This window comes from Amblyomma mixtum, chromosome 8, assembly GCF_055824585.1.
Source record: "Amblyomma mixtum isolate Tamu chromosome 8, ASM5582458v1, whole genome shotgun sequence".
NCBI lineage: Eukaryota > Metazoa > Arthropoda > Arachnida > Ixodida > Ixodidae > Amblyomma > Amblyomma mixtum.
Genome location: NC_143019.1, coordinates 37521373 through 37528866, shown reverse-complemented (window position 1 = coordinate 37528866; position 7494 = coordinate 37521373). Strand labels below are relative to the sequence as shown.

The 7494-nt window shown below is 48.1% G+C and overlaps 1 protein-coding gene across 1 annotated transcript in view; it reads right to left on the bottom strand.

The window, feature by feature from the left end:
• Positions 1 to 7494, bottom strand: part of LOC149332123 (uncharacterized) — a 373230-nt gene that overhangs the window by 185842 nt on the left and 179894 nt on the right. The gene's annotated exons all lie outside the window — the stretch shown is intronic.

The window sequence follows — 7494 nt, the reverse complement described above, 5'->3', positions numbered from 1 at the left end:
ACTTTATTCACCGCTGGGCTTCGATATTACCTCGCATGGCTCTGATATTCAGAGAGGGCATCGCTATAGACTGCTCCGCCTCAATTTTGGCTCTGGACCTCGATACTCCTTGCAGCCTTGGTGTTGGAGTTTGAAGGCGGCGCTGCCGAGGCACGGGCCGAATACTCCTTCCAGCAGCCCAACAACTGCGGGTATGCAATTCCCACGAGCTCCCAAAGAAACTAAGAGAGGAATGCAGGAGTTATATTTGCCTACGTCACTAAGCACTTTTGCCATTTCAGCGGCTTCGCATGTTATTACGCGCATTAGATTACGTACCATACACGCACTTTGCGTACGGCACCTTACGGCGCAATTCGAAGTTAACTGAAAGCGACCGCATTTGAAAAGTAAACATGACCAACATTCTTGGAGCAAATTTTTGAATATCGATGTACTGTAAGGTACTGTTACGGAAATATTGAAGGTAATGGTCCATTCTCATGATATGTAGCAAAATCTTTCTTTTAAACTGTTTCCATCACTCGCATCGAACAGTTAAGACTGCCATAGAAAACCAATGGGGAACGCTTTTGACTACAGCGAGAACGTTAACAGCAAAAAAAATAAATAATAATAAAGCCTGCCGACAGGAAATCTGCGGATATATTGATGCTATACAAGCTTACATACATGAAAATTATTGCGCTCGTAAACTGGTTCCCGTTCAAAACTGCTTCTGCCCAAATTTGTTGGGTATAGACACAGGCCATCTCCATTCGTTAGCAAAGGGGAGATAAAAGACTGGCGACAAGCGGAAACTGTCGCACCTTACCGAAACAATCGTCATATATACGGCCTTACTTTCACGGCTTTGTTTTCAGGCGTCGAAATCCTCAAATCAAATACGAACTACATTACCTCTGGATGAACCAGCTGACTGCTAGCTTCGTTGGCAGCTGAGGCGCACCTGCGAATAACGCGGTTACGAGAGCCGCCCATCAATTCACATTCATTAGAGTTATGAGATCGTCGGTCCCAGATTGAACGAGAGAAGCTTTTAGTACCCCGAGCGGAGTGGTCAAAACGTTGCTGTGCCCTACAATACGTTTCCAATCTATCCGCCAATCAGTCCGCACACAGTTAAGAAAACAAAAAAAAAAACCCATCATCTGCCAATGCAAGAAGACGCGTGGTTTTATTCTTCAAGAGACGGAAATGATTTGTTTCCTCCAAGTGTTGTGCTCATAAACGCTTAAAAGAGAAAATTGCGGTCAAACGACAACTAACCGCGTTTACATGAATGCGACAGAAGTCGACTCCAGTCCACGTTTTTGGGGAAAGCGCAGGTCTTGAGACGGAAAGGCGAGACTCGTCCTCTACTCTTTTCCTCGACGTTTTAGCAGTGTTCCCTCAAAAAGTGGTCTAGGGTCGACTTGTGTCGCATTCATGTAAACGCGGCTACAGGCAGGACGTGGCTAACGTTGGCGATTCCGCGCATCCACTGGCGAGCAAACAAGCTCAATTAAGCGACGACGCGCAATGTTTAACGTGATATGCATCGCTGGCAGCGCGGTGCTCGGATGGCAACGATCTGCCGACGAGCGCGAAATTCGAACTACGCGCCAAGACTCTGCTCGCAGTCTCTACAATCGACGGAAGGGTGAAAGATGAAGCGGGGGGTTGCCGCGCCTCGAAGGACCGACCGACGCGGCCCCAGTAATTCCTTTGTCCTTGGAAGCCCCCCAGTTGCGGCATCAGGCGGGAGCGTGGTCCGAGAAAGGCAAGATATTGTTCTGGGTAAACGAGGCCGCTGCAGTGAAACAAAAGAGAGAGAGAGAGTGAATCTCAGTCTTGCAGGTGTATCGATACACCTGAGAACAGACTGTAATGCACCGGAGTCCGCAAGCTTCACTTTAATGAAGCATATGAGTGGGCAAGTAAGTGCGGCTGACCCAGCCCGAACCACAAGCGTTTGCGTACGTGAGCCCGACAGGCCTATCCGACCCGACGGTGTCGGGTTCATGTAAACGCCTATAAAGTATATGAGTGGACGAAGTGCGGTGAAAATTAGTACTTTTTGAGGAACGGAAATGGCGAAGCAAATGTCTCCCTTCTCGGTGGACACCTCGAACTGTACCGTAAGCGAAGGGAGGGAGGTGGGAGTGAAAGAAGAAATAGAGAATTTCGACCACCTGGGGATCTTTAAGGTGCCCTGACATCGCGCACCACACGGGCGCCTTTTGCGTTTCGCCTCAATCGAAACGCGGCCGCTGCGGTCGGGTTCGAACCCGGGTACTCCGGCTCAGTAGACGAGCGCCTTACGCCCACGTAACTTTCTGCAACCCCCTGCTACGCTTGTTCTCTTTCCTTCATCCGTCCGTAGTACAGCTCCAGCTCTCACTATCGCTGTCACAAGCAGAGAGCTAAACATCTACAAGTTCTTCGTATCTATTTATTTTGCAATAATGTGCGTATCAATGTTTGAGTACAAAATACCCTGCCAAGCATCCGTCAGCGTCAAGCAGCTCTGCAAAACAAATAAACAATAAAGAAGTTGCGTGCCAATCAAGCAAAAAAAGAGAAGGAAAAAGCGGGGGAGGGACGGGGATCGCCAGTGAAATAGGAACCACTATTACGGCTAAGAAGCGCTGTCACTTCGGTCCATTTTTAGAGGCATTCATAGAGGCTGAGGTTGTTGCAAGCTACTGGTGCGGTTAGCCCCGCGGACTCTGCCAGCAACTCCACCACCTTAGCGACACTTCAATGCTGAACAAGGTCCACAAATAAGGCACATACCCGACACCTGACTGATCTACATAGCTCTAAACACAACCATCTATAACAGACAATAGTCAACTACTGCTGTTACCATCTTGAGTCCAGATCCGAGCCCTGGAGGAACTAAGAAGACGTGAAGCTTCCCTTCTACAGTTGCGTTGTAGTTTGCAGGGCTCGAGTCAATGGACTAGCCGTTCGTGTGTGATCATAGTTCGCGAACTATAACGGCGCCCAGCGATCGGCGCGTCACTAGTTGTACATCGCCAGGCTTCCAATATCTCTTAAAGGTAGGCGGAACCCTTGTTGAGCCTCAACCTTCCGAAAGGTAGCACTTCCACTGACTCTAAAGGAGCCCCAACTACACGGCTCAGAAATAAACTCCTTGGCCTCCTTACTTTTGGCAAAGGCTGCACGTATAGGTCCTTGCAACACGAAAGGGAACAAAGTTTGAGCATTCAGTTACTGATTACTTCTCCATAATTATGCGTGACAAGTACACTTTTCTTCCTTTTTTCTAACTAGTTTCTCTCTCTGGTATAGAGAGAAGTTGATCATATGGTTCCCGACAATCACAAAGTGAACAAAGGAGCGGAAAGCCACAGAGTGCTTGCCAACGTTTCGAACAAGGGGACTTGTCTTAGTCCAGGCGTATATAATATACAAAAGTTTTTTAACTTTTAGCAAAATAACCCCAAAAAATTCGTCGTTCTGCATAAACTCGTTGCTTTCGTTCATATTGGAGGCACCTGTACAACGCAAACACGGCCCGCAGATGGCCGACTCCAGGAACAGTTCCCAGCAAGCTTGCGCGGTTTTGACTAGGTCGAGTTTAGTAAACGTGACTCGCACGCGAAACGAGAAGCGAAAGGAACGAATAAAAAGAAAATAAAAACTGGGTCAACAGCGCCTATGAAAAAAAAAAGAGTCTCCGCTCGCAGAGACGGGGGAGCGAAAAAGCATCTGAGCGCCGCATAAAGCCCAACGCGAAATCCGACGTGAAATGGCTGGTACGCCCGCCTGCAGAAGCAGGGAATGCGGTTTGGAGCCAGAACACGACCAAGCCGTGCCGTGTGCGGTGAGCAGCGCCCCCTGGAGAGGACGTGCAACGATAAGACACCCATCGCACGTACCTCCCCTCTGGTGAATAGTAATTAGAAAAACAGAATCAGCTTACTTCAGAGTATGAATAGTGTGTTGCCCAAAATAGCTCTCGGTAAGAGAGGATTTGCATTCTTGCAGTTATAGTATCTACTGTGAAATGGCTATATGGAATGGTCGATATTCTTTAGGCATCGTCTAACGCTGTCTCTTCAAATAGATATGCAATGCACTTGGACCTCCCAGGGATATATACCAGGTGTCCCAGCTAAATGTAACCAAGCTTTTAAAAAACACGGGGTGTCCTAGCCGTCTGAAACCAAATGAGGGTTGTTTAGAGTCGCGTGACCTAGTATGCAGTATTTTTTCGTTCTTCAAGGTTGAATAATTAGTTAAGCTTAATTAACTAACTTTTTAATTATTGACTTGAGGAACGAAGAGTCAATGGAAAAGTTGTAGATCGCTTTGAGAAACAGCTTACTGAGACATTTGCAGCGAAGTAATATTTACGTAAAGTAGTTTTTTTGCCGGCCTTTAACCATAACACCATAACCCGCACAATAAGAAAAAGCTTCTACATGACAGCTGTACCACTTCAACGCCCTAAGACGGGCTTTAAAGAATAAAATCCATTTTTTCCTGCAGTCCTCTCCTCGATGAGACTTTGGGTGCACATTGGGGCAGAGAAGTGAGCGAGCAGCTGGTCACGTGATAACTTTCTTTTAAGGCCAATAAATGAAGCTACGTAAATTGTAACTTGACGGAAACAGCACTACTAGCGGTTTTTAGAGGTGATCTAAAACTTTTGCATTGACACTTTCTTCCTGAAGTCAATAATTAAAAAATTAGCTAATTAAACAGAACTAATTAATTAACTTTGAAGACCGAAAAAATACTGAAGACTAGGCCACGCGACTATGAACAACCCTCAGTTGGTTTCACTGGACTAGGAAACTTCGCCTTTTTAAAACTTTGGTTACATTTAGATGGGACACCCGGTATATCGATATGTGAGGCGCGTTTAGTGTCTTTTCATACTCTCGAGCCAGTCTGCTTTACATCAGCTCCCCAAGTCCTCCCACCTGCCACGCACCGCACCTACACGCCTAGGCAGGTACAGCGCCTACCCCTATAACGCAGATATACGCTCGGACTGTATGCCGTCGCAGGCTATGACTACACATGATGGTAGTGAATTTCAATGGCGCAAGGGCATCTGGGGCCAAAGAGGTCATGGCACAAGGTTGTTTCTTCGACTCGAGGTGGGGTCGAAGACCCATTTCCCAAGCGCTTCACCTTAGAGAAGCCGAGCACCAGGAAAGGGGAAAGCTTGTACCCATTTTATCACCGGTGGGTACCCGGCGGCCATGAGGGTCGAACCCCGCACCTCCAGCATGCGAGGCGGATGCTCAGACCACTAGAACACCGCTGCGACCACAGGCTGTGCTAAGTATACGGCGGCGCCTCTTCATGTATATATAAAGCACTCAGTACCTCCAGTACAGCCTAGTGCACAGCCTCGGGACACACGAAGGTATAGGACACGCAAGGGACACAGGGTTCCTAAAGTAGCAAACAAGCAAAGAAACAAAAAGTCACTAAAGAAAAATGGCGGTCGACCGCGGCGCGGAATTCGCGGGGCGGCTTTGCGCGCAAACGGCGCATAATTGAGCTGCGAAGACGATGCGACGACCACGTATACGCGGGGAAGCATGCCACCCCCGCCCGGTTGCAGCGCGGGGCGCTCCGCGGCACGGCCTCGCCCCAGTTTCGTAAATGGGCGAGAGAGAGGGAGAGAAGCCTTCCTTTTACGCCCCACGAGATTGCGGTACGCGGTTTCGGAGTCATCCGCAAACTCATCCATTTCTGTTTTGTTATTCTGTTTTGTCCACGAAGAAATGTCCCGCCCTCTCTCTGGGGTTCTCTCTCTTCTTTCTCCCCCACATTTTTTTATTCCTTTTTGTCAACGCTGGCATCGCACTGAACCGCACGTAATAAGGCCCACCTATAAAGTGGCTTCGGACAGAAGATATACCGCTTTGTACTTCCATCGCCCCGCAAATATTCAACTACAAGCGCAATACATTGACCAATTAAAATACGAGAGTAAACACAAGCAAATGCGAACACTATATGTCTCTGGCCTCCAGCTGCTTATTATTTTTGAACCTGCAGACGTCAGGCCCAATCTATGCTCAGTGGCCCAAAAATTCCATTAGGCGACAGCGTATACCCAGGCTATTAAGACTTCCAGGATCGAAGGCACGGGATTTTTGCACATAACTTGTTCATTTTAGAGAGCAGCTCTTAAGCGCCCGTTGCTATATATATACCGCGTCGTCGTCGGCGGCGTTGTCGACGTAACCGGTTGTCCAAGTAGCAGAGGGAAATGCCACCTGGAGTGCTTCCACGGGAAGATCCCGGATGGTGGCTGGGAGCCTAAAACGCCGCCTGGCAGTGGTGGAAGGTAGTGTGTGAAGAGCGGCGTCCAAATATCGCCATACCGACTATCGCAAACGTCTGACAACTTTTTCCCCACCCAGATGTCGCTCAGACTCATCATTTTTTTTAAAGGCCTTTAGCTCTTACTCATCACGTTTCAAGATTTCGTGGGGTCTGCTACCACGCTGAGATCACAGCGCCATCTGGGGCAGCAACTAGAAAACAACACATCTCGCACTGAGACTTGTAGCGCCATCTACGACAGCACTGTAGAAACAACCACTGCCGCGTGCCAATGATGACGTCACGGTCCAGTATGGTGAATAGAGGTGGAACTACTGATGAAATAAACGTACAAATTCGTATTTACATTGGTGTACCTCCCTTTAATCTCGTTCATATCAGTTGTAACAAACCAAACAGCTAACGCTCGTTACTTCACCGTCTTCCAGGCAGTGGCGGCCTTTTTTTTTTCATTGATAGTACATAAAATCAACAGAATGCCTTAACTAAAAGTCAAACTTGAGGGAATTAACTCTAGAACAGGCTCATTAATTGGCCGGCAGAGGGAGTGGGGGACACGTCTTTACTAGCCTGCACGGCTGCACACCGCACATACATCACGAGTCCGAGACAGCCGCCGATAAATTCATCCAGGCGAAGGCTATCTGCGAAACCTATAAGCACACGTTATCCAGAGTTTGGCGACAGCTCAGCCGGTTCACGTGACCTTTTGCACCGGCAATTCCGCTCCAGCATTCAGTTCCAAAACTTCGCATTAAAAACTGCACTAAAGTCAGTGCATACAAGCAACCTTCACTTAACTACGCTCTTGGCAGAAATGAGTAAAAAGGGAGCAATCTCTCCTGTAGCGCACTCCGTCCTAGAAAGGAAGTGCGTATACTTCCGTTTTACATCAATATAGGCGTATTCGTGTTTACAGTGTAGCCCCGGCCTCGCAGCAAACAGGCGTTTACGTACGGAAAAAACGTTGTGAAACTGCGCAAATAAGGACTGCCAAGACAAGTAGGTGCGAAATGTACACCAGACAGTTTCTGCGTCATTTCGACACGAACAACCACGCAGCCCAAACCACCAATTTAGTACTCAAGGACGTCGACCGCTGGCCCCTTAAAGGTGCACTGAAGAGGAATCTGAACTCGTCCTTTTGCCGCGGGAACTCGATCTACACGT